Here is a 14,586-nt window from a genome sequence, read left to right on the forward strand (position 1 = left end):
CCTGGCAGCTGATATTTTTTTTTTATCTTGCTGTTTTAATAATTAATTTTTATTGTATTCCTCGAGCACTGCTGGAGTGGAAATCCCAGGAACAAGCTCAGCTCGAGGTGGAAGGAACCAGCTGGGACTCCCTGCTCCACAATCTCATCAGGGAGGAATTCTTTCTGCTGGATTTTGACAATTTTCTGTGTTTGAGTTGTCTCCTTTTAGCCCCACCCCTCCATCTGCTTTCAGGGCTGGGATGTGAGGAGAAAAATGGATTTCACAGCTTTTTTTTTTGATGTTTTTGCCCCAATCTGGCGTGGTGTGAGTGGAATTGCTTGGCCTTGAGGGGTTTTTTGGTGGAGGTGAGATGTGAGGAGCTGGCTCTGCTTGTGGAGGTTTCATGGGATTCAGAAGGACAAGGATTTTCCAAAAGGCAGGAAAAGAAGAAAATCACCTTTTTAGGGCCAATGTGCAAGGAGCAGCACATTCCCACAGGGAATTGCTGAACCTCAAGCTGATGAAAGGAGAAACAGGCAAAAAATCCTGGGACGTTTCTGTGGGAAAACCGAGGCGAATTCCTCGGCAAATCAGCGCCCAAAACAAATAAACAGCAGCTCCCAAAAATACACAAAACACCGGGGTTTGTCCCGGCTCTTCCTTGTGAACCTGGGGCTGGGGAAAACTTCCGGGAATGTGTTTGGAGGTGGCTTAGTCTGCCTCTGGAAAATCAAAACATCTTGGAAAAACCGCAGGGAATTCAGGCAGGGTTTGCTTCCTCGCACTTCTGCGGGATTTTGGGTGGGAATTCCAAGGGTTTTTTTGGAGGGAGTGGGGGATAAGTGGAGAGGGGAGAAGGGGAGAAGGGAAGGGAGGGCCTGGCATTGCCCACATGTCAGGGCAGGAACCCCTCAGGGCTCGGAGCCAAATATTTGCCTTGGAAGCAAATAAAGGCAAGGAAAACCCAGATTTCCATCATCCCCATTCCTGATTTCCAACCTCCTCATCCCTGCTTCCTTCCCTGCTCCATCTCTTTAAACTCCAAAATGTTTTAATGTGATTTTTTCCCCCTTTCCCTGTTTCTCTTTCAAGTTGAATCCCTCCTGGTGGCTTCCTGCTGCTGCCAAATTCCTTTTGTGTGCTGTTAGAAACCCTCTGGATGTCACTCCGGAGCAGCTGGAACAAGCTGCTCCTGGGATGCTGCGTGTCTGCCTGGATAATGAGTCCCAAATTAGTAAATCTGTTCATTAGAGAGGGGCTGAGGGCTGGGAGCAGCCCCACATTCCTGGATTTCACCTCAGCCACTGCAGCATCCAAGGGAGGTCACTCTGGCCCTCTCCTGAGGGACAGGAAAACTGGGGCCTTTCCAAAAAAAAAAATAAAAATCAAGGAACTCACAGGGATCTGTCACATCCTGGGGGAAAGAAATTGAGAATTCAGCGTTCTCCTCCCCAGATCGGGCTGGCAGCCTTGAATTCGGTTAAAAACTGGGTTAAAATGGGGTTAAAAATTCCCAGCTGATCTCTTGGAATGGCAGATCTGGAGGCGCTGGGATCCAGGCTTTGCTCCAGAGGCAGGAAAAGCTGGGAATTGTGCTGAATGTGCCCAAATTCCCGCGACTCCAGGAGAAATCTCCAAACCACGGCGGGTTCTGAGCTGTAATGACAGGGTGGGAGGAATTCAGCCTGGAATGGGATGAAGGGCTGGGGTCACCCGGGGATTTTTGGGATTTTTGGCCCCAAATCCTGGGGATCAGAGCCCCCCACGCCCCTACAGGTGTTTTAGGGCTGGGTCTAGTGGCCCTGGACCTCCTGCAGGGTTTAACTTAACCCCAGCTCAGGGCCCAAAGCACCCAGTGACCCACAAGGACTCTTTGAACCACAATCAAAAGAGGAAAAAGGGAAAGAAGCAGAAGGAAAACCCAGCGTGAACTTGAGGGCAAACGATCCCCCAGGATGAAATCGCATCCTCAAAAACGCCTGGGGGCTGCTGGAATTCCTCCTGCTGGAATTCTATGTGGCCACAGAGCCTCCCTAATGTGGATTGATGGCCTCAGTCTGCTCTCTGTGCAGGGAAAGGACAATCCCTGGCCCCTGATATCCATTTTTCCTCCCAGAAATCCCAACCTAAGTGGATTTTCCTGTGCCACTTCCAGGGGAAAACGTCTCCATCCATCCCCCCCGACAGGCAGCAGCAGAGGGAAGCACTCCCACCTGATTCCTCCCGCTCCTGGATTGATTACCAGCACGCCAGGATTAATTGGGGAAAGTGAAAATGCTTCTCTGGGCGATCAATCTTCCCCCGGTTCCCTCACCTTGTCATCCGCTAATAACTGGGAAATCAAAATTCCCCTCCTGGCTGCCTCGTGCCGGCAAATGGATTTCTCTGCTGCATTGCTGGGAATCCTTAAAAGGCATTTTGGGAGCAGCGAGGAGACAAATGGGATTAGCTGGGCAGGGAAAGTGCAGCCACAGCATTTCTGCATTGCCAGCAAGGGAGAAATTCAGCTCCTGCAGGCTCAGGGGATGAGAGGGAGCCTGATGGAGCGGGATTTGGGGTGGGAATCGTGGATGCATCGGTGGGGCTGAGGAATATTTGGAATGAAACACATAAAGCCTTTCCTGGTTTAAATTCCAGAGGAATTCCCGTGTTGGGTGTAAGGGGCACTGGGGATTTTGTCCAGATGGAATTGGATGTCCCTCCTCATCCCAACACAGAATTCCCTGGATTTGACGTGGCAGTCATGGATGCAGAGATGAAGAATATTTGGAGTCAAACCCCGAAAACCTCTCCTGCTTTAAATTCCAGAGAATTTCTGAGCCCACGTTCTGTGGAAGGAGTGCTGGGAATTTTGTCCAGCTGAAACTGGGCATCCCCAGTGGCTGCTCTCATCCCACCCTGGGTTGTCCCAGGATTTGATGTGGGAGCCATGGCTGCAGGGATGAAGAATATTTAGAATCAAACACCAAAAACCTTTCCTGTGTTAAATTCCAGAATTCCCTGGCTTGTCCCAGTGTGTTCCCAGCTGTTTGGGTTTGGGTTTCCCAGCTGGCCACGCCGTGCCAAGGACATTTGGGGGTGTCACCATCTCTGGGATGCCTGGAACGTCAAATTCGGCTCCAGTTTATCCCAAGGAGCCGAGAACCTGGGCCTGTTCTTCCATGGAATCTTGTCCCAGAGAAATGGGGAGCCCTGGAATGGTTTGTGTGGGAAGGGACCTAAAAGCTGATCCCATCCCACCTCCTGCATTCCAGGGACACCTTCCACCAGCCCAGCTTGCTCCAGCCCAGCCTTGGACAATTCCAGGGATGAATCTGCAGCTCCTCCTGGCAAATCCCATTTGTTTCCTTCTGCCACGAGCTGTAAACCCACGGGGATGTGGGAAATCCCACGGGCAGGGCATTCCCAGCTCCCTGTGCTACGTGCCGGGGGTCCCTGGGTGGGCACAGCCATCCCTGGCACTGCCCAGCCCCACAAAGGCTCCCAAAGCTTCCAGGGGCTCCCTGATGGAAAACACGAAGCAGAACTTGACCTGAAAGAGGAAATATTTAGATTCAGAGCATGCAGGGATCCAGCTTTTCGCTTTCTCCCGCTTGTTTCTTGGTTTTTTTTTTGAGGATTGAAGGAGCCAAGGTTTTCCCAGTCCCTCCGAGGGCCCTTGGCAACCCCTGGGAAGCTGCTGGAGCCTCTCCCAGAAGGACTGGAATGCCCAGGGGTGGGCACAGAGGGACTCAGCCCTCCCAAATCGTGGTTTCACACTCCCCTGAGCCCATTTCATCCTCCGAGCAGGATTTATTGGCCCAGGCTCTCCAGGAGATGGAGGCTTTTGTGTGGAATTTTATCCCAAACCCTTCCTGCAGCTGCTGCGTGGGCAAAAAAAAAAAAAAAAAAAAAAAAAATTAAAAAAAAAAAAGAACGGTGGGGGGGGGGGGAAGAATAAAAAAGACATTGAAAGTGAGAGCTTTGAAAAGATTTCTTCTCTCTGGAATCAGTTTGTGAGTCACACACAGGGAATGACCAGGGAATATTTCATCCTGCCGGGATCTGAATCTGCCCAAAGCTGGGCTCTGCATTCGTCATTCCGCACACACACGGAGCGCGGTTTAACCTCTTCCTGCCCGGGATTGCCCGCATTCCGCCCCTGGCTCAGGCACTGAGCGCTGGCCTCCCGCTTGTTCCCGGTTCAAACCACAGGGATGGATGTCCCAGAGAGGCTGGAACACCAAACCACGGGAATCGCTCCCGGCTTCACTCCCGACTCAGCTCAGGCCGCGCTGGGACAGTGGGAGCAGGAAAACGGGAGCTGAGGGGTTCTGCACCTGCTAGCCGGGGCTGAGAGGGATTTCGGGAGGAATTCCCTTCCCAGGGATGAAGCAGGCGCAGGGAAAGCCAAGGAATTGGCAGCTGGAGGTGGAAGAGGATGGAGGGATGGATCCATGGAGGAGAGCACCCTGCTCCTTTCCCTCTTAGATCCATTGCAAAGAGCTGAATCCGAATTTTGAAAACCTGACAAAAAGTGGCTGGAGAGGAAGGGAAAAATCTGGGGGAAATCTCAGAGCAGGGTCATGGGACTGCACAACCTTTAAAGGTCCCTTCCAACCCAACCCATTCCATGATTCCCTGATCCTTTCCCCTCCTTTGCTGGACTGTGGAGGAGAACCTTCCTGCAGCTGCTGCAGCCCAAGGAAAGCCCCCTCACCTCTGTCGGGACCCAACCCTGCCCTAAATCCTCAGCTGAGCTAAAACCACCCGGCCAGGCACCCCAGTCCCGGCAAGGCCACCGAGTTTGCTGCAGGGAGCGGGAGAGGAGCCAAGGAGCCGGGCCCAGCAGCGCCGGAGCCTCTGGATTCCGCCAGGGCAGCGCAGCCTGGCAGAGCCTTCCAATTATCCAAAGTGCTGCAGCCTCATCCATTAGGGCTGCTCTGACTCAGGCACTCCAGACCGGCTCGTCTCCTCCTCTCCCGGGGTGTTCCGGCTGGGAAAAGGGGAACGGGAGGTGGGGAGAGGGGAGGGGGAGGGGGAGAAGCTGAGCCCACCAGGGAAAATCCCAATTTCCCAGCCCCGGGCGGGCTGGGCTCGGTTTTAGCTGGGAAAAGTGGGGCTGGTGCAGCGTCCAGGAAAGCTTGGGAATATTTTGGGGCAGGCAGGGAGGGGAATTCCAGGGCCACAGAGCCTGTCCCTGTCCCTGGGTGCCAGCCTGAGTGCCCACACCCCCCGAGGGGCAGCGCAGGGGGCTCTGAGCCCCTCTGCCCCCGGCTCAGCTGCAAAGGCCGGTCCTGCTCTTTTCCTGGAGCCATGAAAGTGCTCTTTGTTAGGCAAGAGCTGGAAAACAGCTGCCGAGGGCTTGTCCAGACACATAATCCCGGCTGGAGAGCCGGGCTGGGAGCGGAGCAGCTCCTCAGCACGGGCAGTGACAGTGGCACCATTCACAGCCTGGGGCTGGGGGCACCCCTGGCACTGCGGCAAAGGGGGCGATTTGGGCAGGAGAGAGGCTCTGGAGGCAGAGCTGGGGGTGGAGGAGCTGATTGCAGCTGCTGCTCCCACTCCAAGGAGGGATCCTGGCTCGTTTTCCCCCATTTCGGGCCTAAAAGAGCTTCAGGTGAGGTTGGGGAGGCACTGGAACAGATTTCCTTGGAAAACTCTGGCTGCTCCATCCCTGGGAGTGCCCAAGGCCAGGTTGGAGCACCCTGGGATGGTGGGAGTTGTCTCTGCCCAGGGGAATGGGATGATCTTAAAAGCCCTTTCCAGCCCAAACCTTTCTGTGATCAGGAATAGGATCCTGTCGTTTCTGGGAGCGATCCCTTCCCGTTCGTGGGATGGTCAAGAAGGGAAAAAAAAGAAAGGGAAACATTCCAAAGTGGAAGAGGCAGAAGTTTGAATCCAGAGGATTTGATGGTCAGGAGGAAAGGGAAGGAAGCTGCCCTGGCTGAGCTCAAATCAAAGCTCAGCCTGGGACCAGAGCCTTGCCTAGGGCTTGCTCCCAGTCCCGTCAGGCAGGATTTGCTGCAAGCAGCTCCTTCTCTCTCCTGGTTTCACAGCCGAGTCAATCCAATCCCCTGCTGGAAACCAGGAGTGCTCCAGGAACCTCCACGGGAAGGGGCAGGCGGCTCCTGCTGCTCCCAGGGCAGCAGAGCAGGGCTCAGCTCAGCCTGGGAACGGCTGGCAGGGCACAAATATTAATTCTGGTTCTGCTTTTTGTAGCAAACGTGGCCAAACCAGGCTGGCTGGTGCTGGGCCCTGCACAGAAACCCTCGCCTCCCTCCGACATCCTGCTCCACCCCACTCAGAAACCAGTTTAAAGCTGGCTTGATCCTTCCTGGACTGGTTTTCTCCCAGTTTGGGTGGGCCAGGCTGTGGCAGCCCCTCCAGCACAGAGCAGGGGCTGCCAGGGGGTGGGAGCAGCATCTCTGCCCCTTCCTCTTCTCCCAGAGCTCAAAGCCAAGGAGATGCTCCAGGATGGACCCGATCCCAGCGCTGGGCCGGGATTTGGGCTGGGAAGGGATCGAGTGTGAGGTGCCAGAGGGACCTGAGGGGAGAGGCCCCGGAGCAGGGAAAGCTCTGCAGGTGAAATCCCCTCTCTTGTTTTCATGGAACCAGGGAATGGTTTGGGTTGTGAGAGACTGTAAGGACCATCCCATTCCAGCCCAGCCTTCCAGGGACACCTCCTGCTGTCCCAGCCTGGCCTGGGGCAGCCACAGCATTTTTGGGAAACCTGCTCAGTGCCATCAGTCACCTGATCCCATTTTCCTCAGCACCTTCATTCCCCTCCTTCAGCGAGCCCTGGCCCCTGATATCCATTTCTCCTCCCTGAAATCCCAATCAAGGAGGATTTCCCTGTGCCCTTTCCAGGGTCTCCATCCATCCATCCATCCATCCATCCATCCATCCATCCATCCATCATCCATCCATCCATCATCCATCCATCATCCTGAATCCATCCATCCATCCATCCATCCATCCATCATCCATCATCCATCATCCATTCATCATCCATCCATCCATCCATCATCCATCCATCCATCATCCATCCATCCATCATCCATCCATCATCCATCCATCATCCCGAATCCATCCATCCATCCATCCATCCATCCATCATCCATCCATCCATCATCCATCCATCCATCATCCATCCATCATCCCTAATCCATCCATCCATCCATCATCCATCCATCCATCCATCATCCATCCATCATCCATCCATCCATCCATCATCCATCCATCATCCATCATCCATCCATCCATCCATCCATCCATCATCCATCATCCATCCATCCATCATCCATCCATCCATCCATCCATCCATCATCCATCCATCATCCATCCATCCATCCATCCATCATCCATCCATCATCCATCCATCCATCATCCATCCATCCATCCATCCATCCATCATCCATCCATCATCCATCCATCCATCATCCATCCATCCATCATCCATCCATCCATCATCCATCCATCCATCCATCCATCATCCATCCATCATCCATCCATCCATCATCCATCCATCATCCCTAATCCATCCATCCATCCATCCATCATCCATCCATCCATCCATCATCCATCCATCATCCATCCATCCATCCATCATCCATCCATCCATCCATCATCCATCCATCCATCATCCATCCATCATCCATCCATCATCCATCCATCCATCATCCATCCATCCATCCATCATCCATCCATCATCCATCCATCATCCATCCATCCATCATCCATCCATCATCCATCCATCCATCATCCATCCATCCATCATCCATCCATCCATCCATCCATCCATCCATCCATCCATCCATCCATCCATCCCTGTGTCCATCCATGCCCCGGGCAGGCAGCAGCAAAGGGAAGCGTTCCCACCCCACTGCTCACCCCACTGAGGGCGGGTCCCTCTCCAGTGCCACCTCCATCCTTTTCCTTCCCCGCAGCGCTGGAAGCGACCCAGGGCTGGATGAGCTGCAGGGAGCCAGGCAGGGAAGGCTCAATTAAAGATCAGGGCTGAGCCAGGAGATTTAATGGAGCTAAAGTGAAGGGCTGGCTGCAGCCCCTGGCAGCGGCAGGGCTGGGGGGAACGGAACCCCAGGAACCTGGAAAAGCAGGAACAGCCAAGCTGGGAGTGGGCATCGCTCCCAGGGAGTGGGAAATCCGTGGATCCCGCAGTGCAGAGGGAAACTGGGGCTTTGGGAGAGGGAATGAAGGTGGGCACTCGGGACAGGGGAAGGGATCAGGGGGGGGAGAGCAGCCCAGGCTCCCTCTGCTCCCCCTGCATGATTCATGGAATCCCGGGATGGCTCAGGCCGAGCCCACCTCAGCAGGGCCAGCCCGGGGCACAGGGCAGTGCCCAGCTGGCTCTGGAATGTCCCCATCCCTCTGGAATGTCCCTCTGGAATACCCTCATCCTCCTGGAATATCCCAATCCCTCTGGAACATCTCCATCCCTCTGGAACGTCCCCATCCCTCTGGAATATCCCAATCCCTCTGGAACATCTCCATCCCTCTGGAACGTCCCCATCCCTCTGGAATATCCCCACTCCTCTGGAATGTCCCCACTCCTCTGGAATGTCCCAATCCCTCTGGAGTGTCCCCATCCCTCTGGAATATCCCAATCCCTCTGGAGTGTCCCCAGTCCCTCTGGAATGTCCCCACTCCTCTCTGGTCTCTGCTCGGGGCTCGGGCACTGCCCAAGGGGAATTTCCTGGCCCCCAAGGCTGGGAAGTTTTCCCACTGGGATTTCTGGTCCGGTCCTTTCCCCCGGGCACTCCCTGGGCCCAGAGCCGCTTGGAGGGGTGACTGCCCTCCTTCCCGGGTCATTCCAGCAGGGCACAGTGGGATCCATGGGATGGGAAAGCCTGGGAAGGACGGCCGTGGATCTGGGATCCGCTCCGAGCTCTCTGCAGGCTCATCCTGGGGGACACTGCCCGGATCCTTCTGGAAGTGGCAGTGGCAGGGGCTGCAGTGGGATGGGATTTCGGGTCCATCCCAACCCAGACCACTCTGGAATTCCGGGGTGAGGTTTTCCCGTGGCAGGAGACGCTGGATTCGCTGACACCGGAGGTGGGATGCAAACCTGCGGGGCTCTGCTCCCACCTGGCCCCTGCGAGGCCAAAGGAATTCTCTCAGGAGATAAGGGCTGGAGATACAATCCCAAAAAAACTCCAGAGAAATCCTTACCAACTCCGCTCTTCCTGGCAAGAAGCAGTGAGGAAAAGCTGGGAAGGAGCTGGACAGGAAAATCCCAACAATCCACGAATTGGGAAAAACATCCCAGCTGTGCCCGGCGGGTTCCTCTTCCCAAAGTTTCCCTGGAGCCGCAGCAGCAAACGCGAGAGGAAAGTGGCCTCTGGTGGATGGAAACTGCGCTGCAGCTCCAGGAAAAGCGCAGGGAAACGCTGCCGCTCCTGGAAAAAAGCGGTGGAGCAGCAGAGGGAGCCTCGGGAAGGCAGGTGGGGACAGCACCGGGAGCCCGGGGAGGGGAGCGAGCGGGGAAATTCGGGCTCGGCACGAGCATCTCCCTCCCCATCCCGGAGCAGGAGGGCTGGGAAAGGGCAGCTCCAACAGATCCATAGGATAATCACACGATCGTGGATTGGGAGGTTTGGGATAAATGAGAGGAAGAAAATTTTCCCCTGTGAAGGTGGTGAGACACGGGCAAAGGTTGCCCGGAATTGTCGCATCCCTGGAAGTGCCCAAGGACAGGGCTTGGAGCACCCTGGGATGGTGGAATGGGATGGGATTGAAGGTCCCTTCCATCCAAACCATTCCAGGATTCTGCCATTCGGCTTTCCCACTGCATCCCCACCCAGCCGCGATCCCGGTCCGGAGCATCCCTGACCTGGCGCTGCTCTGCCAGGCTCCTGCAGGGCCAGGCCCGAGCCGAGGGGGTTAATAACTCCGGGAACCGCAGATCCCTGAGGATCCAGCCCCGGAGCCGCACCGGGAAGAAGGGACCGGCAGAGGGCACGAGCGGCCCGCGGCTGCCCGGACCGGGGGAGCCCCGAGGGACGGGGCTGTGACACCGTGGGACTGTCCCCAGAGCCCCTTCCCGGGGACCCCTGCCCGGCACGGACCCACGCCACAGCCCTGGGGTTGTTCTTCCTCCTCAGCCGGGAGAAAGGCGGCTGTAAATCCAATTTTGGAGCGCACGGAGCTGCGGGTTTAGCTCGTCCCCGGCGTTATTGAGCCATCGGCAGGGACGGGAAGCCGCGGGGAGGGCCCGGGCTCCGCATCCCAGAGCCCCCGGGCGCTCCTGGGGCACGGGCGGGACACGGCTGAGCTCCGGGAACTCGGGAATTGTTCCGGCCCGAACAGAGGGAAGCGCTCTGGGAAGGAATTCGAGGAGCTGGAGCAGCCACCCGCGAGGGATGGGATCCAGCGGCAGCGTTCCCATTCCCAAAGAGTCCCCGGGAAGCACAAACGTGCGAGGGTGGCCGGGACACGGGGCAGGTCCTGCACTTCCCAATTTCCAACCCCTTCGAGCTCCCGGGGTGCCAGACTGACAGAGGGGTTTGGATGGGATTTTGGGAATAAATCCTTCCCTGGGAGGGTTGGGAGGCTCTGGAATGGATTTCCCAGGGAAGCCGCGGCTGCCGCATCCCTGGGAGTGTCCCAGGCCGGCCGGAGCAGCCCGGGCTGGCGGGAGGTGTGGAAGAGGTGGCAGGAGCGGATCCCAAGGTCCCTTCCAGCCCAAAGCGTTCCATGATTCCACGTGCCCGCCCAAAGCTGGGCTGCAAAACGCGGGATGTTTGGCCTAAAGAATCCCTTTGCCACCGGCGTTCCAGCCCCATTCCCAAGGAAAAGCCACGGTTTCCCACCCTCCTCTCCTCCCCTGGCACGGGGATGAGGCCCCGAGATCCCACGAGGGATCAGAGGAGAGGAAATGGGGAACAGCCAGAAAACAGGGGGGAAAATGTGAAAAAGCAGGTGTGGGATGAGGAAAAATGACGGAAAAATGGTGCTGATTAATCCCATCCTCCCCACGGAGCCCGGCCCATCCATCAGGCGCCGTGGGCTTTGAATTCCCGAGCTCCGGCGGTCCCGCGGCATTCCCATGGAGCGGGGACACGCCGTTGCTGGGACAACGCTGTTTCCTGTTCCCCCAGATGTCAGCCGTGTGTTTCCATAAAAAGCGGGATTGTTCCCGCTCCATGGAGCCGCGGGGCGCCTTCCCGGGAGCTGGAGCAGCCCCTGGCTCCCAGATGTTGGCGTGTGCGCCCCTGGAGCGGCTCCCTCGGGACGGGACAGCTCCGATCCCGGCGCTCTGTGACAGGGACGGGATCCAGGGAATGGCTGGAGCTGGGCCCGGGAGGCTGGGGTGGATTTTAGGGAATTCTCCCCCCTGAGGGTGCTGGGGCACTGGGCAGGCTCTCCAAGGAACGGGAACATTCCCGAGGCTGCCAGGGATGCACGGGGAGGAATTTGGGGAAGTCTGTGCAGGGATAAAGGTTGGATTGATCCCTGTGGATCCCTTCCCATCCCCTGCAGATCCCTGAGGGTGCCACAGCGCCCTGGGATGGAGACTCCAGGATTTCTCCATCCTTCCCCACAGCAGGAGCCGGGATATCCAACTCCACAAACCCTCGGGCCTTCCTGAGATGCTGCAAGCCTGATCCCTCAGAACTCCAAAGGCTGAGGAAAGCATCAAAGCCTGGGTGAGGGAGGGCTGATTAAAGCCTTTTCATCATTAATTTAATTAATGCATTTATTTCTTTGGGTCCCCTGGCTTTGGAATCATCCCCTCCACGTGCTCCAGGCATCTGCAGGGCACATGGAGCAGGGAATTCCACATGTTCCCGGCATGGATGGCTCCCCAGGGAGGGCAGGGCAGGCCGGGAGTGCTCGGAGAGCTCTGCCAGTGCTACTGTTGGACTCCCCGAGCAGGGCTCCAGCCTCGGGAAGCTGCTGGGGAGGGATTCCCGGCTGGAATTGGGCTTGGCTTCCATCCCCAGCTCCCGTTGGGTTCCTTCATCCCAGCTGTGTGCGGGCAAAGGGATGGGATGGGTTGGATGGAGCCTTAAACATCCCCTGATCCCATCCCAGGGCCGCTTCCACCATCCCAGGCTGCTCCAAGCCCCGTCCAGCCCGGCCTTGGTCACTTCCAGGGCTGGGGTATCCATGGAATAACCTGTGCCAGCGCCTGCCAGCCTCACAGAGAGGAATTCCTTCCTGAAACCCATCTAAATCTCTCCTCTTTTCCTTTAAACCCCTTCCCCACATCCTGGCTCCGTCTGTCTCTGGAAAACGGGGGCTCCCTCTGCTTTTAAGCCCCTTTTAGGCACCGGGAGAGGCTCCAAAGTCTCCCCGGAGCTTTCCCTCCCCACGGAGCCCCCCCAGGTGTTGCTCCCTAGTTCTGGGAGCTGCTGGACTGCTCTGGCTCTGCCTCCCCTGCTCCAACCAAATCCCCTCCTCCAAAGCAGCTGATTCCCAGATTTTCCCACATGAGCTGGCAGGGGGGTCAGTGGGGTCACTGGGGTCAGTGATCAGTGGGGTCAGTGGGGTCAGTGGGATCTGTGGGATCAGTGGGGTCACTGGGATTAGTGGGATCACTGGGGATCAGGGGGGTCAGTGGGATCTGTGGGATCAGTGGGGTCAGTGCGGTCAGTGAGATCACTGGGACAACTGGGATCACTGGGTCAGTGGGGTCAGGGATCAGTGGGGTCACTGGGATCACTGGGGTCAGTGAGATCACTGGGGTCACTGGGGTCAGTGAGATCACTGGGATCAGTGGGGTCACTGGGATCAGTGAGATCACTGGGGTCACTGGGGTCAGTGAGATCACTGGGATCACTGGGATCACTGGGGTCACTGGGTCATGGGGATCAGTGGGGTCACTGGGGTCAGTGAGATCACTGGGATCAGTGGGATCACTGGGGTCACTGGGTCACGGGGATCAGTGGGGTCACTGGGGTCACTGGGGTCAGTGAGATCACTGGGAACAGTGGGGTCACTGGGATCACTGGGGTCAGTGAGGTCACTGGGATCAGTGGGGTCAGTGAGATCACTGGGATCAGTGGGATCACTGGGATCAGGGCTGGGAAGAAGTGGCTGATCCCCCCAGCTAAGCAGCCCGGTGACCCCCGGTGTTCCTGATTTCCTGGTCACTGCAGGGCAGGAATGGCAATTCCTTCTGCTCCATGAGACAGCAGGGCTCGGCTTTCCCAGCCCCAGGAGTCGGGGTTCAGGGTTCTGTCCTTCCCTCTGAGCCCCAGGAGAGCCAGATCCCTCCTCATCTCCGAGTGGGAGCGCAAATTCCATGCGGGAAAGGTCCCACGTTCCCGAAGGTTCCCACATTCCTTTGCCCTAGAGGAGGGCAGGTGAAAAGCTGTGCAAAAAGACAGAAAATCATAAAATCCTGGGAAAATCCGGCTTGGGAGGGATCTTAAAGATCTTCCAGTTCACGGTCAGGTGCTCCCACCCTCCCTGGCGACACCTCGGGGGTGTCAGGCAGCAGCTGGTGCCCCTCTCCATCACATTCCCTGGCCGTCTCCAGGGATTTCTCCAGGAAATTTTCTCCTCGCTGCCGCAGAGCCCTTGGGAAAAGCTCTTTCCTTTCCACTTCACGCTCCAGCTGCCAAGGCCGGTGCCGAGCTCGTGGAATGATGCCCCCATGGAATAGAGGGAAAGCTCTTAGAGAAAGGGGAAAAAAATGAAAGCAAAAAATAAATAGGACTCCCTTTCCTCACTCTGCTTTACCCTGACCCTGATTTATGCTGGAATGCCTGGATTTCCTGGGATCCTTGAGGTCTGGGAACAATTTAACGTCCAAATTTCATCCAGGTCACACCCCCTGCACCCCTCACTCAGCCCATGGGGGGCAGGGGCTTGTCTGGCCACAGTCTGGGGGGGAATCCAGGGGTTATTCCCAACCTAGGAGGGAGATCCAGGGGTTATTCCCACCCTAGGAGGGAAATCCAGGGGTTATTCCTGTCTGAGGATGGAAATCATGGAGTAATTCCCATCCAGGCCAGCCTGAGGCTGCAAACCTTTGCTGGCCACAAAGGCAGGGCAAGGAAAGCCCTGTCCAGGCACCAGGAAAATCCATGGAGCCTCTCCAGTCCCGTTCTGGAGCGCTGCAGGCAGGACAAACAGCTTTGGGAGTGTGTGGGGCCAGCCCGGGCTCAGCTCCGATCCCAGCTCCCAGCTCAGCTCCCAGCTCCGATCCCAGCTCCGATCCCCAGCCCAGATCCCAGCTCCGATCCCAGCTCTGATCCCCAGCCCAGATCCCAGCTCCGATCCCAGCTCCGATCCCAGCTCCGATCCCAGCTCCGATCCCAGCCCCGATCCCAACTCGGCTCCCAGCCTGGATCCCAGCCCGGATCCCAGCCCGGATCCCAGCCTGGATCCCAGCCCAGCTCCCAGCTCGGATCCCAGCTCGGATCCCAGCCCGGATCCCAGCTCGGATCCCAGCCCAGCTCTCAGCCCAGATCCCAGCCCAGATCCCAGCCCAGCTCCCAGCCCAGCTCCCAGCTCGGATCCCAGCCCAGCTCCCAGCTCGGATCCCAGCCCAGCTCTCAGCCCAGATCCCAGCCCAGATCCCAGCCCAGATCCCAGCCCAGCTCCCAGCCCAGCTCCCAGCTCGGATCCCAGCCCAGCTCTCAGCCCAGATCC

General features: G+C 57.2%; 1 long non-coding RNA gene across 1 annotated transcript; it reads right to left on the reverse strand.

Annotated features, from left to right (window-relative positions):
- Positions 1-10,315: 10,315 nt before the first annotated feature.
- LOC147649564 (uncharacterized) lies at positions 10,316-14,269 on the reverse strand. Its single transcript, XR_015278751.1, has 2 exons — positions 12,811-14,269; positions 10,316-12,738 (listed from the first exon to the last, which is right to left on the reverse strand). It is a non-coding gene; the product is annotated as an uncharacterized LOC147649564 (long non-coding RNA).
- Positions 14,270-14,586: the final 317 nt, after the last annotated feature.

Source organism: Cyanistes caeruleus, chromosome 22, assembly GCF_971803275.1.
Source record: "Cyanistes caeruleus chromosome 22, bCyaCae1.hap1.1, whole genome shotgun sequence".
NCBI classification, from domain to species: domain Eukaryota; kingdom Metazoa; phylum Chordata; class Aves; order Passeriformes; family Paridae; genus Cyanistes; species Cyanistes caeruleus.